The sequence below is a fragment of the Amblyraja radiata genome, chromosome 18 (genome assembly GCF_010909765.2).
Source record: "Amblyraja radiata isolate CabotCenter1 chromosome 18, sAmbRad1.1.pri, whole genome shotgun sequence".
NCBI lineage: Eukaryota > Metazoa > Chordata > Chondrichthyes > Rajiformes > Rajidae > Amblyraja > Amblyraja radiata.
Window position 1 is genome coordinate 32,728,855 of NC_045973.1, and position 22,670 is coordinate 32,751,524.

Here is a 22,670-nt window from a genome sequence, read left to right on the forward strand (position 1 = left end):
TGCTTGACTGGGGTCAGTTGACAGGGCTCACCACGGGGAGGTCGACAATGTGAGCCCCTCGAACTGCTCAATGCCTTGTACAACAGGGGGACTGATATAGATAAGCCTGTTATATTCTCCCTCTGAATCAAAGGGGAGGGGTTCTTGGCACGAGTACTTCTCTTCTAATATCTTTCTTAGACAAATTCCTTCAGTGTATAAAGGCACCACAGTGGCCTTTCAGAATCTGTTTGGGGAATGTGAGATTGTGGCTGATTGGGAATGGATTATATACAGGGTTCTGGCCTGTCCAAGCATTATTAAGATACAAAGATAGACACAAAATGCTGGAGTAACTCAGCGGGTCAGGCAGCATCTGTGGAGAAAAGGAATAGGTGACGTTTCGGGTCGGGACCCTTCTTCAAGTCTGAATCATCAAGAACAACAGAGGAAGAGGACTGACTTTGGTGCCTTCCCTCACAGTGGGAAACGTTGATTCTGCTGTGTGGGGATGTTTTATGTTGGACTATCGTGTGTTGTGGTCTTTATTTCATTTGTATGGCTGTATGGTGACCACACATTCACTGTACCAACTGGTACATGTGACAAATAAATGTATCTTGTACCTTCTATCTTGTATCAGGTCTGAAGTCTGAGTCTGAAGAACGCAACCTAAAACGTCACCTATTCCTTTTCTCCAGAGATGCTGCTCGACCTGTTGAGTTACTCCAGCATTTTTGTGTCTATCTTCAGTGTAAAACCAGCATCTGCAGTTCCTTCATACACATTATTAAGCTCCATTTCATAAATTAAAAGTAAAACACAAAGTGCTGGAATAACTCAGCGAGTCAGGCAGCATCAGTGGAAGGAACGGGAGGGTTACAGAGTACTGTGCGTACACATCTGTTGCTGCAAGGAAGAATGACATTGTTCTGGTTCGGGACATATTTCAATAAAACTCTCTCGGCTCTTGGTTAGGCAATGTTTCAGGTCGAGAACCTTCTTCAGACTCTCCACCATGTCTCTATTTTATTAACACCTTGTATTCTTACATTTACAGCCAACTCCTCTGTGTTAAAAAAGAAGCATAGAAATTAATGTTTGTCAATGATGAGGAGATACGTATTTTTGTGTATGCGTTTGCGCGCACGAGTGCTCACGTGCACGTGTGTGTGTGTTTGTGCGTGCATGTGTGTTTGCATACATCCGCGTGAACGTGTGTGCATGTGTCTGCGTGCATGTGTTCGCGTGCATGTTTGTGCGTGCGTGTGTTTTTATACATCTGTGTGCATGTGTCTGCATGTGTGCGTGTGTGTGTCCGCGTGCATGTATGCGTATGTGTGTTTGCATACATCTGTGTGCATGTGTGTGTATGTATCTGCGTGCGTGTGTGTGTTTGTGTGCATGTGTGTGTGTATGCATGCGTGTGTTCACGTGCATGTGTGTGTGTGTGTTCACGTGCATGTATGTGCATGTGTGTGTATGCGCATGTGTGTGCATGTGTGTGTATGCGCATGTGTGTGCGTGCACATGAGCTTCCCTCCCTTCTACCTCACCATGTTTACAAGGGTGCTCTTGAAAGAGGGGAGAACAGCCCTGCATTCACTGGCCCAATCAACTTGACATGTCTGCTTTGACTTCAGAACATATGTGAGGACTTGCCTTTTGAAGGAGTCCGTTCTGAATGCACTCCGGGCCCAATTATCCATACAGTTGCATCAACAACAGTTGCTCATGAAAGACCAATTGTGAGGAGAGGCTTTCAGAGCGAGTGAAGGGTGCTATGGGGTCTCTCCTTTCAGTGATTCTCTTCTTAATTACCCGAATGTTTAAAGAAAAATATTTTCTTTTTTTTTTGCGATTCGCAGCTTCTACAGTATATCCTGCTGGAACCAATTGATTTTCTTAACTCAACTGGAAAATGGTCTGAAGATATCTCCCAGGAGGACTGTTGTTTTTTGGCACTGCACTGCCAGGCACTGTCAGTTGTTTTTGGTTTATTTTTGAGTCTCTTTCACATTTAATGAGGGTCTGTTTAAATTCAGGGGAGCTGAAGTTACTGGCTGAATGTTGTGAATATGCTGGCTTTATTGATAGAAATACTGATGATGCACGATACAGTGACTTTGTTTTAAAGTAACCTTGGGCCATGTTTTTTGTGGGTCTTGTATTTTTCCCACCAGATGTCTTGTATCTGTGCTTTTTATGGAATCGATGTACAATAAAATATTTACAGGGGTGGGGCCAGTGGACAATCCTGTCGCATTTAGTTTCCTCAGCGAGGTGGTTGCACAAATTGAGTTTGAGTTTGTTGTCACATGTACCGAGGTACAGCTAAAAGCTTTTGTTGCGTGCTAACCAGTGCGGAAAGACAATACATGATTACAACCGAGCCATCCACAGTGTACAGATACAGGGTAAAGGGAAGAGAATAACGTTTAGTGCAAGATAAAGCCAGTATAGTACGAGAGTCTCCATGAGGTAGATAGTACTTCAGGACAGCTCTCTAGTTGTTAGTAGGATGGTTCAGTTGCCTGATAACAGCTAGGATGAAACTGTCCCTGTACCTGGAGGTGTGCGTTTTCACACTTCTATACCTTTTGCCCAATGGGAGAGTGGAGGAGAAACATAGAAACATAGAAATTAGGTGCAGGAGTAGGCCATTCGGCCCTTCGAGCCTGCACCGCCATTCAATATGATCATGGCTGATCATCCAACTCAGTATCCTGTACCTGCCTTCTCTCCATTCCCTCTGATCCCCTTAGCCACAAGGGCCACATCTAACTCCCTCTTAAATATAGCCAATGAACTGGCCTCGACTGAGTGGCCGGGGTGCGACTCGTCCTTGATTGTGCTGGTGGCCTTGCGGAGGCAGCGTGAAGTGCAGATGGAGCCAATGGAAGGGAGGTTGGTTTGTGTGATGGTCTGGGCTGCATCAACAATTTTCTGCAATCTCTTACTGTCTTGGATGGAGCTGTTCCCAAACCATGCTGTTTGATGTGTCCTGATAAAATGCTTTCTATGGCGCATCTGTAGAAGTTGGTGAGAGTTGGACATGCCGCACTTCCTAAATTTTCTAAGGAAGTAAAGGCGATGGCATGCTTTCTTGGATTGTAAGAGGCAAAAAAAAAGAAACATGAAGAAAGCCCATCTATGCCTCTACTTCCTTAGAACATTGAGGAGATTCTGTATGTCACCAAACACTCTCTTGAACTTCATACCCAGCCACTGACACTCTCCTCCGCTTAGCGGAGTTGGTCCTCACCCTCAACAACTTTACATTTGACTCCTCCCATTTCCTCCAAACACAAGGCGTAGCTATGGGCACACGCATGGGCCCCAGCTACGCCTGCCTCTTTGTCGGGTACGTTGAACAATCCATGTTCGAGACGTACCAGGACCCCATCCCCGACCTCTATCTCCGTTACATTGACGACTGCTTTGGGGCCACCTCCTGCACCTACACACAACTGACTGACTTCATCCACTTCACCACCAACTTCCATCCGGCACTCCAATACACCTGGACCATTTCCGACACTTCCCTACCATTCCTTGACCTCACCATCTCCATCGCAGGGGACAGACTCCTGACCGACATACATTACAAACCCACTGACTCACATGGCTATCTGGACTACACGTCTTCCCACCCTGCCCCCTGTAAAGACTCCATCCCCTACTCCCAATTCCTCCGCCTACGCCGCATCTGTTCCCAGGATGAGCCATTCCATTCCAGGGCATCGGAAATGTCCTCGTTCTTCAGGGAACGGGGATTCCCCTCCGCCACCATAGATGAAGCTCACACCAGGGTCTCATCCATACCCCGTAACACTGCTCTCTCTCCCCATCCCCGCACTCGCAACAAGGGCAGAGTCCCTCTGGTCCTCACCTTTTACCCCACCAGCCGGCAAATACAACGCATAATCCTCCGCCATTTCCGCCACCTCCAACGTGACCCCACCACTCGCCACATCTTCCCATCTCCCCCCATGTCTGCCTTCCGCAAAGACCGCTCCCTCCGCAACTCCCTCGTCAATTCTTCCCTTCCCTCCCGCACCACCCCCTCCCCGGGCACTTTCCGTTGCAACCGCAAGAAATGCAACACCTGTCCCTTCACCTCCCCCCTCGACTCCATTCAAGGACCCAAGCAGTCGTTCCAGGTGCGACAAAGGTTCACCTGTATCTCCTCCAACCTCATCTACTGCATCCGCTGCTCTAGATGTCAGCTGATTTACATCGGGGAGACTAAGCGGAGGTTGGGCGATCGTTTCGCCGAACACCTCCGCTCAGTCCGCAATAACCTACCTGAACTCCCGGTGGCTCAGCACTTCAACTCCCCCTCCCATTCCCAATCCGACCTCTCTGTCCTGGGTCTCCTCCATTGCCAGAGTGAGCAACAGCGGAAATTGGAGGAACAGCACCTCATATTCCGCCTGGGGACCTTGCGTCCGGATGGCATTAACATTGAATTCTCCCAATTTTGCTAGCCTTTGCTGTCTCCTCCCCTTCCTTAACCCTCTAGCTGTCTCCTCCCACCCTCCCATCCGCCCGCCCTCGGGCTCCTCCTCCTCCTCCTCCCCTTTTACTTCCTTCTCCCCCCCACCCCCCATCAGTCTGAAGAAGGGTTTCGGCCCGAAACGTCGCCTATTTCCTTCGCTCCATAGATGCTGCTGCACCCGCTGAGTTTCTCCAGCAATTTTGTGTACCTGCTCTCTTGAACTTCTGCTGGTGTCCAGCAGATGGCATATCGGCTGGTTGCATCACAACCTGGTTCGGCAACTTGAACACCCAGGAATGAAGAAGATGGCAAAAGGTGGTGAACGCTGCCCAGTCCACTACGGGTACTGACCTCCCAACCATAGAAGGGATCTACAGGAGTCGCTGCCTCAAAGGCGGCCAGCATCGTCACAGACCCACGCCACCCTGGCCACACTCATTTCACTCCAGCCATCGGGAAGATGGTACCAGATTCTGAAAACTGCAACATCCAGGTTCAGGAGCAGCTTCTTCCCTACAACCATCATGCTATTAAACACTACAACCTCCAAATAAGCTCTGAACTATATAGACTTATGGATATTATTTTTACACTACTATTGTCTATTTATTAATCTTTTATACTGAACTTTACTTTTGTTGTTTTTGTGGGTTTTACGGACTATTATGTTTACATATCTGTTGGGTTGCAGCAAGTAAGAATTTTATTGTTCCGTTACGGGACCGATGACTCTTGTAAGGAACGGAGTTTCTACTACAATGGTAGGGATAAGATGCCTGCAGTTTGCTCTGGTGTCGAAGAGCCATTTTGTGCACAAATGACTTATATTGGACTCGTTTTGAACGGCAGACACACATACTTTTTTCCTGAAGTTTGGCAGCACTTTCTTGATGTTGATAGTAGAAACAAAGAACTGCAGATGCTGGGTAATACACGAAAGGACACAAAGTGCTGGAGTAAATCAGCAGGCCAGGCAGCGTCACTGGAGATCGGGGAAAGGTAACGTTTTGGGTCGAGGCCTTTCTTCAGACAGGATAGCTGATGTTATTGGGTGAGACCCTGTCTGAAGAAGGGTCTCATCCTGTAACAGCACCTATCCATGTTCTCCAGAGATGCTGCTTGACCCGCTGAGTTACTCCAGCACTTTTGCGATGAAAATAGTTGCTTGGCTTGCGGACTTTTCAACACATCCAGTCTTACTCCAGAGACTTGAGCAAAGATTCAAGTGTTTTATTGTCCTATGTCTCAAACATCACACCGACATTCTGACTTGCACCAGCACAAATGAATATGTTAACATACAGCAGTCCTCTATAAACAATATAATAAACAATATTAAACCAGTATATATATTATGTGTATGTACATAAAACAAACAAACAATAATAGTGCAGTGAGACTAAACTAATGCCCCCAAGTCTGTAGTTCGGAGATTATTTGGATGTTATAGTGTTTAATAAATAGCTTGCTGGCAGTATCTCGAAACTCTCCACATCACACACCTTCCACTTGTTCTCTCTGCTCCTCCCTACATTTGCTGCATCTGTTTAACCCACACTACCACCTGATTTAACTTGTATTTTAACTTGTATTTTAACTTGTTAAGTATGGAAGCCATTTGAGGAAATGTGTGGTGTTATGTCTGTCTTGAAGCTGTCGTGGCACTGTAATTTCCTGAAAAGGATTATTAAAGGTATAATCTAATCTAAATCTAATGAAAGGTGATTGACCCAAAATGTCGACTCTGTTACTCTCTCCACATGTGCTGCCCAACTGCTGAGCATTTCTGAACATTTCCTGTCTATGTACCAAGTTTCCAGCATCCATAGCATTGTGTGTGTTTCACAGCACTGAGGATACAGCTATTAGTAAGATCACACAGCACGGGAACAGGCCCTTCAGCCCATTGACTCTATGCCAACCCACAAGCACCCGCTTTGATTTGGTCGGCATTGATGAGTTAGGCTGAGGGGTCTGCTTCCGTGCCTTACTATAATGTAGACATTGGAGGATACAGCATGGAAACAGGCCCTTCGGCCCGACCAGCGATCACCTTGTACGCTGACCCACTGGGGAAAATTTACAGTTTTATCAAAGCCAATGAACCTACAAAACCTCACACCTTTTGGGATTTGAGAGGAAGCCAGAGGACCTGGAGAAAGCCCACACGGTCACAGGGAGAAGGGACAACTCCGCACAGACAGCACCCGTAGTCGGGATCGAACTCGGGTTTGTGGCTCCACCGCTGCACCACTCTGCTCTATGACTTGATGCGAGTGGAACTGCCGGCGTTTATTAGAGTCATACACCACGGAAACAAGCCCTTTGGCACAACTCTTCCATGCCCACCAAGTTGCTTCATCTAGGCTAGTCCCATTTACCCACGTTTGGTCAAAATCCCTTGAAATCTTTCCCATCTATGAATCCTTTCCTCTCCTTCTCTCCGGGACAGCCTACCCACTTTCCCCACTTCATTATTTAATAGGAATCTGAGGGGTAACTTTTTCACACCAATAATAGTGGGTGTATGGAACAAGCTGCCAGAGGAGGTAGTTGAAGCTGGGACTATCCCAACGTTTAAGAGACAGTTAGACAGGTACATGGATAGGGCAGGTTTGGAGGGATATGGACCAAGCACAGGCAGGTGGGACTAGTGTAGCTCGGACATGTGGGCCAGTGTGGGCAAGTTGGGCTGAAGGGCCTGTTTCCACACTGTTTCACTCTATGACTCTATAACTTGTGAAGCCCAATGCCACTTCCCCCTCCCCGACTGGCCTCTCTCTTGGACGCTTCCCATTTAAACTATGCTGGCTGCTGGCAAAATGCCCTGGAATTTGAAGTTGGCTGCGACCAGACTCTGTGTCCGTGCCAGCACACTGGGGCGGAGAGAACAGGCTCCTGACAACAGGCACACGCCAGTGACAATGCCAGCCTGTGACAGGAAGCAGCGTGCGGTGGCAGGGAAAAAGCACCTTGTCTTTGCCCACCGCAAGCCCGTGTGGCTCCCTTCCAGGTTGCCCACATGCCAGCCTACTCACATGAACCTGGCATTCCCTTCATTGTTTGAAAGGGAAAGTGAGATGCCTGCAATATTCCATGCCCTCGGTACCACACAAGATGCTCCCAGCTGTCTCAGACAACCCAAAGATCGAAAGCCCTTCCCCACTAATTCCCACTTGCACACAACATCTTTCTGGTTTAGAGATACAGCAGGGAAACAGGCCCTTTGGCCCAACCGGGTCCGCGCAGACCAGCGATCACTGGTTCCATGTTATTGCGTTATTCCCATTCCTTACACACGAGGGGCAGTTTACAGAAGCCAATTAACCTACAAACCCGCATGTCTTTGGGACGTGGGAAGAAACCGGAGCACCTGGAGGAAACCCATGCGGGTAAAGCTGCAGTCCACACAGACAGCACCCTAGGTCAGGACTGAAACCAGGTCTCTGGCTCTGTCAGGCAGCAGCACTACCAGCTGCACCACTGTGCCGCCACATTAAGGTCATCAGCAGTAGTCTGGGCTTTACTGGAGGTTAGGCCCTGCGTGAGTTCAACTCAGTTCAGCGATCACTCCATCTCATGGGATGCCTCTTGACCACAGCAAGAGCAAGATCCCACATGTAGCTATGTGATAATAACCAGGTGCTCTGCTGCCATAGTAATACTGATTGAGAGCTAAATACTTGTTGGGACACTGAGGGGAATATCCGTTTATTTTTATACAGAACCAGGGGAATTTTAAAGGGAAGACAAATAATAATTTAAGACCTGAGCCAAAAAACGGTGTCTTTGATATTATAGCACTCCCTCTGTGTTGAGGTAATTTTACTTCAAGAGTCTGGAGTAGGATTTGAACCACAACCTTCTAAAGCGCCACCACTACAACCAGCTGAGCCGCTCTCGACTCATCTCCAGCTGTTTCTGGCCAGCATGTGTTTTTAATGATTGAATGAAAGATACAGCATGGCAACAGGTACTTCAACACACCAAGTCATCACCATCATCATCATCACCATCATCATCATTGTTGAAAACTTCAACGGGCACGGTGCCTCACAATGCTATGTACAACAGTGATCGCAACTTCTATTGAAGTGTGGATGGCCGTTGGCTCGCTAGGAGCTCATCCGCCCTTTGACAGGTCTTGTTTTTGGTCCTGCTGGGCTGCAGCAAGTAAGAATGTCATTGTCCCGTCCAGGACATATGACAACAAAACACTCTTGACTTGACTTGGGGGCCCACAGCCCCCTCCTCACCTGGCAAACCAGGTGGGGAGACGGTTTAGTCGCCGACTATCCGACCATGGAGCAGGTAGCAGGGGATTACATGGTACCCTTGGCGGTGGGAACTCCCCCCCGACCTGACCTGACCCACCAAGTCCCCGCCAAGTCCCAACCACCACACTAGTTCACACTGTTATCCCACTTCCACATCTACTCCCTGCACACTGGGGGGGGGGGGGACTTACAGAGGCCAATTAACTTACAAACTTGCATGTTTTTTTCCAGTTTATTTTATTTGGTCATCACCTGTACCGAGGTACTGAGAAAAGCTTTATGTTGCGTGCTAGTCAGAGCGTAAAGACTGTTCATGATTATAACCAAGCCATCGCTGTGTACAGGTACAGGATCAATGGAATAATTATAAAGTCCAGTATAGTCCAATTAAAGGTAGTCTGAGGGTCCCCAATAAGGTTGATGGCAGCTTAGGACCGCTCCCCGGTTGGTGATAGGATGGTTCAGTTGCCTGATAACAGCTAGGAAGAATCTGGATGTGTACGTGTTTTCACACTTCTGTACCTCTTGCCCGATGGGAGAGGGGAGAAGACGGAATGTCCGGGATGAGACTGGTCCTTGATGATGCTGGCGGCCTTGCCGAGGCAGCGTGAAGTGTAGATGGATCAATGGAAGGAATTTTGACATGTGGGAGGAAACCGAAGAACCTGGATAAAACTCGCCTGGTCACAGGGAGAACACACAAATTCCACAGACAACGCCTGAGGTCAGGATCGACCCGGGTCTCTGGCGCTGTGAGGCAGCAACTCTACTAGCTGCGCCACTGTGCCGCCCTTACTGAGAGCTACTTAAAATGCGGGACTATTGATTTACACTACTGTGGTTAGAGCTTTTACATCCCAGCTCCTAGTTCTGTAATGGCAGAAAAATTATCCATTCCCTCTCTAGATGTACATGGAAGAATTATTCTGTACACTACAAAAGCATCTTGATAAAAGAAAATGTTTAAGTTAGCTAGATATCGGGCAGAGGAAATCTCCCTCCTCTCTGCTATCATATTGCTGACATTATCATCTGATCTCTGTGTGTGAAGAGAGTTGATGTGCCTTGCACGAGATGTTGCTATGGAGATCAAATCTTTGTAATGCATTGCAAGTTTTAATTTTGTAGCCACACGCAAATATTAATATATGAATAGTAAGCAGTGATACTAATAAACCAGACTTTTAACTGTGTTAGACAGTGATTGATAGTGTGAGTCTGAAAAGGGTTTCGATCCGAAACATCACCTATTCTTTTTCTCCAAAGATGCTGCCTGACCCGCTGAGTTACTCCAGTATTTTGTGTCTACCTTCGGTATCAACCAGCATCTGCAGTTCCATTCTATACATTTTTGCAGTGTGTTGAGTGATCAATTCTATGTTGGTCTTTTGTTTTAGTTCAGAGATACAGCGTGGAAACAGGTCCTTCGTCCCACCGAGGTCACGCCAACCATTGATCACCCGTACACCAGTTCTATTTTAGCCCACTTGCGCATCCTACACACCAGGAACAATTTACAGAGCCCAGTTAACCTACAAACCTGCACCTCTTTGGAATGTGGAAGGAAACCAGTGCACCCGAAGGAAACCCACACGATCGCAGGGAGAATCTACAAACACCACACAGACAGCACCTGTGGTCGGGATCAAACCAGGGTCTCTACCGTTGGCGGTTAGGCAGACGTTCATTTACACCTCCTCCAACCTCATCTACACTATCTGTTGTTCAAAGTGTAGACTCTTTACACATCGGCAAGACCAAACGAAGACTAGGCGATCATTTCGCTGAACAACGTCGCTCAGTCTGCCTGGACCTACCTGATCTCCAGGGTGGGAAGAAGTGCAGCCTAGATCGTGGTGGGAAGCAGTAGGTTTATAATAGACGTCAGTTGATAGACTGACTCCTGTGATGGAGACGGTGAGATCAAGAAAGGGGAGGGAGGTGTTGGAGATGGCCGGTGTACCCCTGGATCAGGGATTGCTCCATATACCCATCATTGGCCTCCTCCGTTGTCAGAGTGAGGACAAACGCAAATTGGAGCAACAGCATCTCAAATTTTGTTTGGGCAGTTTACAACCCAGCGGTACGAATATTGATTTATCTAACAAGTATCTAACATGAGACCGCATTTAGAATATTGTGTTCAGTTCTGGGCACCATGCTACAGGAAAAATATTGTCCAGCTTGAAAGGGTTCAGAAAAGATTTACGAGCATGTTGCCAGGACTAGAGGGTGTGAGCTATAGGGAGAGGTTGAATAGGCTGGGTCTCTATTCCATGGAGCATAGGAGGTTGAGGGGAGATCTTACAGAGGTGTACAAAATCATGAGAGGAATAGATCGGGTAGATGCACAATCTTTTACCCAGAGTAGGGGAATCGAGGACCAGAGGACATAGGTTCAAGGTGAAGGGGAAAAGATTTAATAGGAGTCCAAGGGGTAACTTTTTCACACAGAGGGTGGTGGGTGTATGGAACAAGCTGCCAGAGGAGGTAGTTGAGGCAGGGACTATCCCATCGTTTAAGAAACAGTTGGACAGGTACATGTATAGGACAGGTTTGGAGGGTTATGGACCAATCGTAGGCAAGTGGGACTAGGATAGCCGGGACATTGTTGATTGGTGTGGGCGAGTTGGGCCGAAGGGCCTGTTTCCATACTGTATCACTTGATGACTATGACTCTGTAATCCTTCCATTCCCCTTCTCTCTCTGTCCCTCCCAAGTTGTTGGACTAACTTCAAAGCCGTTGTTGAGTCTCATTGTCTATAACTCATTTTCACCAAGCCCACAGCTAACAATGGCCTGTTTCCTTTGTCATTGTTACTTTTTTGCATATCTTGCATTCATTTGTTCTATATCTCTCTCTATCACCGTCTATATCTTAAGTTTCTCTTTCCCCTGACCCACTGAGTCACGCCAGCTTTTTGTGTCTATTTTCAAGTTTGCAGGTTTCTATAAATTGTAAAATTGTAAAACTAGTGTTTAAGGGACAGAAGTTTAGGGGTAACATGAGGGGGAACTTCTTTACTCAGAGAGTGGTAGCGATGTGGAATGAGCTTCCAGTGGAAGTGGTGGCGGCAGGTTCGTTGGTATCATTTAAAAATAAATTGGATAGGCATATGGATGAGAAGGGAATGGAGGGTTATGGTATGAGTGCAGGCAGGTGGGACTAAGGGAAAAAAGTTGTTCGGCACGGACTTGTAGGGCCGAGATGGCCTGTTTCCGTGCTGTAATTGTTATATGGTTATAGTGTGTAGGATAGTGCTAGTGTTGGTCGGCACGGACTCGATGGGCCAAAGGGCTTGTTTCTGCACTGTATAGATCTGTAAAAGATTTTACCTTTACTTCACTTTAGGCTTTAGGGATCCAGTTCATGTTCATAAACTATAGGAGCAGAATTAGGCCATTTCGCCATCAAGTCTATTCCGTCATTCACTCATGGCCGACCTATCTTTCCCTCTCAACGCCAGTCTCCTGCCTTCTCCCCACAGTACTAATCATGAATCTGTCAATCTCAGCCTTAAAAATATCCATTAACTGTGGCCTCCACACCCTTCTGTGGCAATGGATTCCACAGATTCACCACCCTCTGACTAATAAAATTCCTTCTCATCTCCTTTCTAATAAATACAGCATGGAAACAGGCCCTTGGGCCCATCGAGTCCACGCCGACCAGTAATCACTCCGTACACTAGCACTATCCTACACACTCAGGGCTATCTACAGAAGCCAATCAACCTGCAAACCTGTACATCTTGGAGTGTGGGAAGAAATCAGAGCACTCGGAGGGAACAGGGAGAATGTACAAACTACATACAGGCAGCACGTTTCGTCAGGATTGCACCCGGGTTCCTGCTGCTGTAAGGCAACACCTCTACCGCTGCACCACCCTGCCACCATGGTGGCACAGTTCCTATTAAATCTTTCTCCCCTCACCTTAAATGTCACCTAAATGCTGCATCAACACTAGTCTCGATGCATAGCCACAAGAATCTTCAATGGAGGCTACAGAGTCCTGGGTTCTACACTGACCTCTGGTGCTGTCAGTGTGGAAAGTCTTTCTGTGACTGCCCCCCCCCCCCCCCTACCCCCTGCGTTAGTCAATTAGTGCCATACCCTGGCACTATTACAAAAATACTGCAGTTGCTAGAAATCCCAAATGGAAAAGGCTGGAAATAACGCAGCAGATCAGGAAAAAAAAACCTACGAGAGAGAAACAGAGTTAACATCACAGGTTAGAAACATTCCGCTGGAGACGGCGTATATTCCCCCGACAAATATCTCTGCGATTCCTTTTTGTGAAGTTTATTATTGATTCCCTCTCCTCCATTCTTACCAGAAATTTATTCCAGAACAAAACAATCGGCTGCGTTTTCTGTTTGGAAAATAATTTCTCCTCACTTTCCTCGTGATTCCTCTTGAGCAACTGTTCTGAAATCCCTCATCCCCCTCCCGAGAGGAACAGCACCTTTTCCCTCACCTTTCTAAAGATGTACCTCATAATTTCAGCAAGGCCACTTAACCCTCATCGCTCTAAGGACAACAATCACAACTGCAAATCCCTCACTATTACCACAGGAGCAATAGTGTTCAGCTTAATAGGTGACAGCTGGAGTGTATAATGACGATTCAGCTTCAAGAGGTGCTTTATTTTACTGGACCCATAGACATATATGGCCTCAATACCAGCTGTAAAGAGTTATCCAGACTAATCCTACGTTCCAGCCCCTCAGTTCGTTTCAAATATGTATTGACCGCTTTCTAAATATGAGGAGGGATTTTCACCTTTAATTTAGACTTTACTTCAGACTTTAGAGATACAGCGCGGAAACAGGTCCTTCTGCCCACCGAGTCCACCCCAACCATCAATCACCCCGTACACTAGCACTTTCCTACACACTAGGGACAAACCCATGCCTCTGGCGCTGTAAAGCAGCAACTCTACCACAGCGCCACCATGCCGCTCCTCATCCCTTGGGGTGGCACAGTGGCGCAGCTGGTAGAGCTGCTGCCCCACAGCTTCAGTGACCCGCGATCCACTCTGACCTCGGCTGCTGTCCATGTGGAGTTTTCCCGTTCTCCATGTAACCACGTGGGTTTCCTCTGGGTGCTCCAGTTTTAACCCAAAGATGTGCAGGTAGGTAGTATGATTGGTCACTGTAATTTGCCCCCTAGCTGAGTGATAGTTGATCAAAATATAGAGAGAATTAGTCTAGGATTAATGTAAAAACGTTTAGTTTAGACATCCAGCATGGAAACAGGCTCTTCGGCCCATCGAGCCCACGCCGACCAGCGATCACCCATTCGCTAGTTCTATCCTACACACTAAGGACAATTTACAGTAGCCAATTAACCAATAAACTTGCACATATTTAGAATGTTCATATTATTTGATTGTAAATGCTAGATGTGTTTTCTCATCAGGGAACAAGAGTTCTCCTTGACTCCGACTCCCGAGGGCTTGAAAGGACAAAGTGTAGTCAATCTGTTGTTGAATCTCACACTGGAGTGATTCAAGTTGGGGGATAGATCCTCGATGATCGATGCTGCCTTTAGAGTTTTTAGAGAAACACAGTTTTATGTAAAAAGCATGGAAACAGGCCCTTCAGCCCAATGAGTCCATGCCAACCATCGGTCACCCATACGCTGGTTCTATGTTATTCCATTTCTGCATCCACACACTAAGGGCAATTTACAGAAGCCAATTCACTTTCAAATCTTCACATCTTGGAACGTGGGTGGAAACCGGAGTACCCAGAAAAAGGCAGCATGGTGGCTCAGCGGTAGAGTTGCTGCCTTACAGTGCTAGAGAGCTGGGTTCGATCCTGACTCCCGCACTCCAAAGACGTGCATGTTTGTCAATTAAATTTCCCGGGATCAAACCAGGGACCTTTAGATCTTCAGTCTAACGCTCTCCCAACAGAGCTATTTCCAGAGTCTTCTTGAGGCAGCGCCTCATGTATCAACCTTTGATGCTGGGTATTACCATGCATATGGCATAAACTTTCCCCAGTTTCTGGGATAGAACTAGAGTACAGGTGATCAATGGCGATGCAGACTCGGTGGGCCAAAGGGCCTGCTTCCTCATGCTGGATCTCTAAACTAAACTAAACTAAACCGAAATCCACGCAGTGACAGGAAGAACGTGCAAACACCACACAGACAGCCCCCGAGGTTAAAATTGAACCCGGGTCTCTGGCACTCTGAGGCAGTAGCTGTATCTCTGCACCACTGTGCCGTCCTCAAAACAAACCCCAGCACCGCCAGAACCTGGGATCGAACCAGGGACCTTTAGAACTTCAGTCTAACACTCTCCCAACAGAGCTATTTCCAGAGGTACACAAAATTGCTGGGGAAACTCAGCGGGTGCAGCAGCATCTATGGAGCGAAGGAAATGGGCGACGTTTCGGGCCGAAAACCCCTCTTCAGACTGAAGATCTGATTCTTCCCTTCCCTCCCGCACCACCCCCTCCCCGGGCACTTTCCGTTGCAACCGCAAGAAATGCAACACCTGTCCCTTCATTTCCCCCCTCGACTCCATTCAAGGACCCAAGCAGTCGTTCCAGGTGCGGCAAAGGTTCACCTGTATCTCCTCCAACCTCATCTACTGCATCCGCTGCTCTAGATGTCAGTTGATTTACATCGGGGAGACCAAGCGTAGGTTGGGCGATCGTTTCGCCGAACACCTCCGCTCAGTCCGCAATAACCTACCTGAACTCCCGGTGGCCCAGCACTTCAACTCCCCATCCCATTCCCAATCCGACCTCTCTGTCCTGGGTCTCCTCCATTGCCAGAGTGAGCAACAGCGGAAATTGGAGGAACAGCACTCATATTCCGTCTGGGGACCTTGCGTCCGTATGGCATTAACATTGAATTCTCCCAATTTTGCTAGCCCTTGCTGTCTCCTCCCCTTCCTTAACCCTCTAGCTGTCTCCTCCCACCCTCCCATCCGCCCGCCCTCGGGCTCCTCCTCCTCCTCCCCTTTTCCTTCTTTCGCCCCCCCCCCCACCCCCCATCAGTCTGAAGAGGGGTTTCGGCCCGAAACGTCGCCCATTTCCTTCGCTCCACAGATGCTGCTGCACCCGCTGAGTTTCCCCAGCAATTTTGTGTACCTTCGATATTCCAGCATCTGCAGTTCCCTTTTGAACCCAGAGCTATTTCCAGAGCTTTCTTGAGCCAGCACCTCATGTAGAAACCTTTGATGGTGGGGATTTTCCGTGCATATGGCACGTCTGGAGGGAGGTGGAGTGGGAATGATTACCTGGCTGGTTCCTGAGGGAGGGTGGAGCAGTTAGTGTGGAGTAGCCAGATGGTACAGACCAACCCTGAACTAAGCTTTTCCTATTGAGCCATCGTGTGCACAAATTTACAGTTACGGTATCGAGCAGTCCTTTGTTGATTTAATGATCAATTCTTTGAATTGAACAATGAAGTTACGGGGGGGTTATTTAATCTCCATTTAGTCAGCGGGATGGGCAAGTCAGTTGACAGATGGTGAATTCCAGTCATTTAAAGTGAACACTCGTCTCTCTCACACAACTCCAAACACAAGGAGGGAAGTAGTTTGCTGAAGTGTTTGGTTTGTGGCAGGCAATAATTAATGGGGGCTCCGAGTAGATGTGAGAGCCACTTGTTTGTAATTCTGTAAAGCATTGAACCTGTTACTCTGTCTTCTGCAAAGCGAAAAGGACCTGGAATTGATGCTGTCTTATCAGTCAGGCCTCGTCAGCTTCGGGAACCAGGGTGAAGTTCATTGTGTGAGACTGTGACAAGGAAATCAAGAAAGGTAAATCAATGCATAGTGCCGCAGCGGGTAGAGCTGCTGCCTCACAGCTCCCGAGACTCAAGTTCGATCCAGACCTCGCATGCTGCCTGTGTGGAGTTTGCACGTTCTGTGACCAAGTGGGTTTCTTCCGGGTGCTCCGGTTTCCTCCCACATCCAAAAGAAATGCGGGCTTGTAGGTTAATTGGCCTCTGTAAAAAAAAATGCCCCCAGTGTGTGGAGTGTGGATGTGAAATTGAGATAACATAGAACATGTGTGAATGGGTGAACAATGGTTGGCATGGACTCAGTGGGCTGAAGGGCCTGTTTTAATGTTGTATCTCTAAACTAAACTAAGTCACAGTGATTCAGCATTTCCTGGCTTGGTTAATTGGAGTTTATCACAGAAAAGAACCAAGGTTGTGAAGGATTCCTAGGAAAGTTATTGGGATGTGGTGAATTTTAGATGCAATGCAAGGCTGCTGGCTAATAATGTATTGAGTTGTAAAAGAGAGAATAGTAGATGTTTCCTCAGAGATGTGCGGCACAGTGGCGCAGCAGTAGAGCTGCTGGCTTTACAGCATCAGAGACCCGGGTTCGATCCTGGCTACAGGAGCTGCCTGTATGGAGTTTGTACGTTACCCTGTGGCACACGCACGCGCACACACACACACGCACACGCACACGCACACGCGCACACGCACACGCACACGCACACGCACACGCACACGCGCACGCGCACACGCACACGCACACGCACACGCACACACACACACACACACACACACACACACACACACACACACACACACACACACACACACACACACACACACACACCAAATATGTGTGTGTATTGACAAACAAAGCCGGTGCTGATGACCCAGGAAAGGTGGAGCCCAGAATGGTCCATTGCTGTCTGTAGAAAAGGTGTTAATGATGGGATCGTAACAATGAAACTAGCATATGCACGGGTTACAAAGTTAGAGACATCAATACTCATACCGCTGGATTGTAAGCTGCCCAAGCAAAACATGAGGTGCTGTTCCTCCAATTTGCGTGTGGCCTCACTATATATATATATATTTTAAAAAATATATATTTATGCACGTGTTTTCACGCCGACCAGCGATTCCCGTGCACTAAAAGCATAACACACACAGTGGACAATTTATAATTTGCAGAAGCCAATTAACCTAAAAACCTGCACGTCTTTGGAATGTGGGAGGAAACCAGAGCACCTGGAGAAAACCCATGTGGTCACTGGGAAAATGTACAAAACCTGTACAGTTAGCACCTGTAGTCAGTAAACTAGTCAGAATACACACACACATATGTATCTATATATATATATATATATATATATATATATATATATATATATATACACACAGAGTACTATGTTTACGCAACTGTTGTGCTACTGCAAGAATTTCATTGTTCCATTTTGGAAGATGTTGCTGAACAGTGCAGTGCAGTGCATGTGGGGAATATCAGTCGAGTGTAAAACCCATCTTCTAGACTCAAAACTCAAAATATGCCTCTCGACTCTTGCATTGAATACAGACGAGGCTGGGGAAAAGAAAGACTTGATTGAAATTACAAAGACACCCTTGAACTTCGAAAGAGCCTTTTATAATCTTCTCAGGAGCTCTCAAACACGTTTTACAATCACAGGAGCATGTTAAAGGTGCAGTCATTGTAAGGATGAAGGTATGCTTGCCTCTTAGTACAACTTTAGAGTCCATGGTTTTAAAGCATATGCTTTACGTGAATCCTGAATTCCTGGATGGGTGATTAAGCTTACTGAGGCATGAGCTGAATGAAAATAGCAGCAGGAAGAATGCTCCTCGGTTTGAAGTTAGTCCAGAGCACGCTGGAACAGAAAGGCAATGAAATATATTCTAGTGAAGAGTTCCCAGAGGCACACAGTCGAACCATTTCCATAAAATAAGCCATCAAAAGAAACCAGTACCTATAGTGTCGTGCATCTGATTGAAACCAGAGAGCCGTGATTTAAGAAGCATTTGCCTTTGTGTTTTCAAAATATCTTGACTTTTTTTCATATATTAATAACTTGCCTTTCGAAAGCAATGAATAATTCATGAGGAGCGCAGCAAGGTGCCACGGATGGTGATGATTGGTTGCCGAGGAGGGGCCCTCTTACTCCCCTCTCCCATTAGGCAGGAGGTACAGAAGTGTGAAAACGCACACCTCTAGATTCAGGGACCGTTTCTTCCCAGCTGTTATCAGGCAACTGAACCGTCCTCTCACCAGCTGGAGAACGGTCCTGACCTCCCATCTGCCTCTTTGGAGACCTTTGAACGATCTTTATTCGACCTTGATCGGACTTTATCTCGCACTAAATGTTGCGTCATTAATCCTTTCATTGCCACGCGTACTGTTCACTCTATGAGATTCGTGCAATCAAGGGATTTCATTGCTTCCTGGCGTAAATGACAGTAAACTAATCTGAATCAGACCAGGAGTTCTGTATAGAAACAAAGAACTACAGATGCGGGTTTATACCAAAGATAGACCCAAAGTGCTGGAGTAATTCAGCGGGTCAGGCAGCATCTCTGGGGAAAAAGGATGGGTGAGAACCCTTCTTCAGTCAGATTGTAGAGTGCCGGGGGGGAGAAACTGGAAGCTGCCTTTTTGTTGGTTACGTTGAACAATCCTTGTTCCAGGTGCGTACAAGTCCCATCTCCTAAAGGGCCTGTCCCACATTACGAGGTAATTCACAAATTCACCTAAGTTATTCACGAATTCTCCCGAGTTTTCCCCTTGATTCAAACTCGCAGAATGTTTATAACAGGTCTGTAGGAGTCCGTAGATATAGCGTAAACCAGCCGTAGCTACTCGGGGCATCCTCCTGACAATTATTTTACTCGTGGACATTTTTTATCAGGCTGGAAAAAAACGTCCCGACTTACCTGATGCCCCGAGTACCTATGGCTGACATAACGAGCCGCTACGATATATCTACAGACTCCTACAGCCTCCTACGGACCCGTGTACATTCTGAGAGTTTGAATCAGGGGAAAACTCGGGAGAATTCGTGAATAACTTGTAAAGTGGGACAGGCCCTTTACTCTTTCTCCGCTACATCGAGGACTACATCGGGGCTACCTCCTGCACCCGTGTAGAACATCAACTTTATCAACTTCACCACTAACTTGAATGAATTGATTGATTGAATCCTTTATTTGTCATTCAGACCTTTCGGTCTGAACGAAATGCCGTTGCCTGCAGCCATACATGTAACAATAAACAACACATGATAAACACAAATTAACATCCACCACAGTGAGTTCACCAGGCACCTCCTCACTGTGATGGAGGCAAAAGTCTTAGGGTTACTGTCTCTTCCCTCCTCTTCTCCCTCTGCGCTGAGGCGATACCCACCGGGCGATGGTAAGGCAGTCCCGCGGTTCAAGCTCCGCGGCCCGGGGGTGGTCGAAGCTGCCGCCCTCCAGTTCAGCGGACGCAGCTGTTGCCACGGGAGCTTCCACCCTGCCCTCAAATTTACCTAAACTATCACTTCCCCCATTCTCCTGCCTTCTCCCCATAACTCCTGACTCCCATACTAATCCAGAATCTATCTATCCCTGCCTTAAATATATTAATTGACTTGGCCGCCACCAAGAATTCCCCAGATTCACCACACTCTGACTAACGGAATTCCTCCTCATCTCCTTCCTAAAGGAACGGCCTTTAATTCTGAGGCTATGATCTCTGGCCCTGGAGTCTCCCACTAGTGGAAACATCCTCTCCACATCCACTCTTTCACTATTCGGCAAGTCTCAAGGAGGCCTCCCCTCATCTTTCTAAACTGCAGCGAGTGCAGTACTCACTTGCCGAATGGATGCAAAAGTAGGATATCACAGAGCTAGTGTGAACGGGAGATCAATGGTCAGCGTGAACTCGGTGGGCTGAAGGGCCTGGTTTCATGCTGTATCTTTCAATAAACAAACAAAATTTAGGATTGACTCATCCTTATTTTTTACAGTAAAAACATCTATAGATCACTAATATGCGTGATGCTCTGTGGCGACTGATGCATGCAATGTAACGATGCTCCACTTTAATCTGATCCCTGAAACCTTTGGAATGCATTCTGTGTAGACTACACTGAAGTGCCACTGACTCTTCTCATGTAACGAGGGAACTGGTGGGGGAGGTTTCCAGAGATGACAGTGGTGATAAATACAGATGTTAATGAACAATGTCTCCAGCCACCTCTTTAGCAATGAGGGATTTAAGAAATCTCCTTAGCATGTTTCGTGCAAATCCTTTCTTTATCAATAGCATCTTATCATTCTTCAAAAGGCTTCTGGATGGATGGCAATTAAATGTAATCAATTGGCTTGTCTGCTTTAGTGATAAAAACTAATTGCATGCAGATTAAAAATGAGGTTTGATTTCATTTGATATTTTGGGGGAGTTGACATATCTATTGCAATGAGTTCATCTACTCTTGGGTTCAAAAGCAGCAGAGAGAGTGAGCTCTTCCTCAGTAAAAAAGAGCTATTCAGAACCTTTTTTTTGTTGGGTGGCGCAGTGGCATGGCTGGTGGGGCTGCTGCCTCACTGCTTCAGAGACCCAGGTTCGATCCTGACCTTGGTTGCTGTCTTTGTGGAGTTTGCAAGTTTTTCCTGCGACTGCGTGGGTTTTCCTTCGGGTGTTCATAAGTTCATATGTCCATAAGTTATAGGAACAGAGTTAGGCCATTCGGCCCATCAAGTATACTCTGCCATTCAATCATGGCTGGTCTACATTTCCCTCTCAACCCAAACAATGAATTCTCCAAACTCCTTCCTCTCTCCCTTCTTCACCACAACCCCCCCTTCCCCTTCCTCTCCCCTGAGCCCCACCTGCACTCATGCCTATTAATCCCCTCCCCCTTCCTTTCCACCCATATTCCTTCCTCTAGCTTCATAATTCACAATTCTTCAATAGTTTTGTCTCGTACCTTCTGCCTTGTCATCTCTGGCCCATATCCACCATCTGCTTATTACAATTCCCCTTCACATGTATCAACCTATTAATGCCAGGCTTTGCCCTGCCCCCTCCTCTCTTCCAGCTTTCTCCACCTCCCCCCCCTTCCACAATCAATCTGAAGAAGGGTCCCATCCTGAAACATCACCCGCCCATGTCTCCAGAGATGCTGCCTGACCGGCTGAGATACTCCAGCACTTTGTGTCTTAAGGCCCTGTCCCACTTACGTGTCCTTGGGACGCAAATTCCGCGGCTTCGTCGTCACGTTGAGGTGCACGGGCATCGTGTGGCTGTGCGGGGCCGGTTCCACTGAGAAGCGTGGAGGGGTATGGAGTTGTACGCGATATCGCGCGGCGGTCCGAAATTTTGTAGCGAACAAAATCTTCGCGTGCCACCGGCCTGTCGCGTAACTGACGGCCAAAGTGGGACAGGCCCAAGACCCTGGCGCGACGCAACGCCTCACCTCCAACAGCAGCAGAAGCAGGCAAACGATCACCGAACTCGGCCTGGGGCTCACGGCCGTTGCGGTCCGGATCCGCCCCCACTTCTACTCCCAGAGCGGGGCCAAGAAAATTGAAGATAGACACAAAATGCTGGAGTAACTCAGCTGGACCGGCAGCATCTCTGGAGAGAAACAATGGATGACGCTTCGGGTCAAGACCTTTCTTTCAGACTGAAGAAGGGTCTCGACCGGAAACATCACCCATTGCTTCTCTCTTGAGATGTTGCCGGTCTCGCTGAGTCACTTCTGCATTTTGTGTCCATCTTCAAATGACGTCACGTGCTCCAGACGGCTGTGCGGACGCATGATGACGCGAGCGACCTTTGCGGGACCGTCGCGCCTCAACGCGACCACGAGGTCGTGTAATTAGCGAGCCAAGGATACATAAGTGGGACAGGGGCTTTAGTTTGGTGTACATTAGCATTTGTAACCTGCCTTTGTCCAGCTTTGCCTTGTTGCCTCCCTCTGGTGTGATGAATCTCAATTCAATCCCTTGGGAATGTTGGCCTGGGAAAATGCCTTCAAATTCGACAGACCTGAACTAGATAATGAAATCATTTTCTACTCCAGACCTAACGATACATTTTCATTTAATATTTATTTCCGTTGGAAGGTGATAGATTAAGATATTATATAAATATTGTGTCAGGG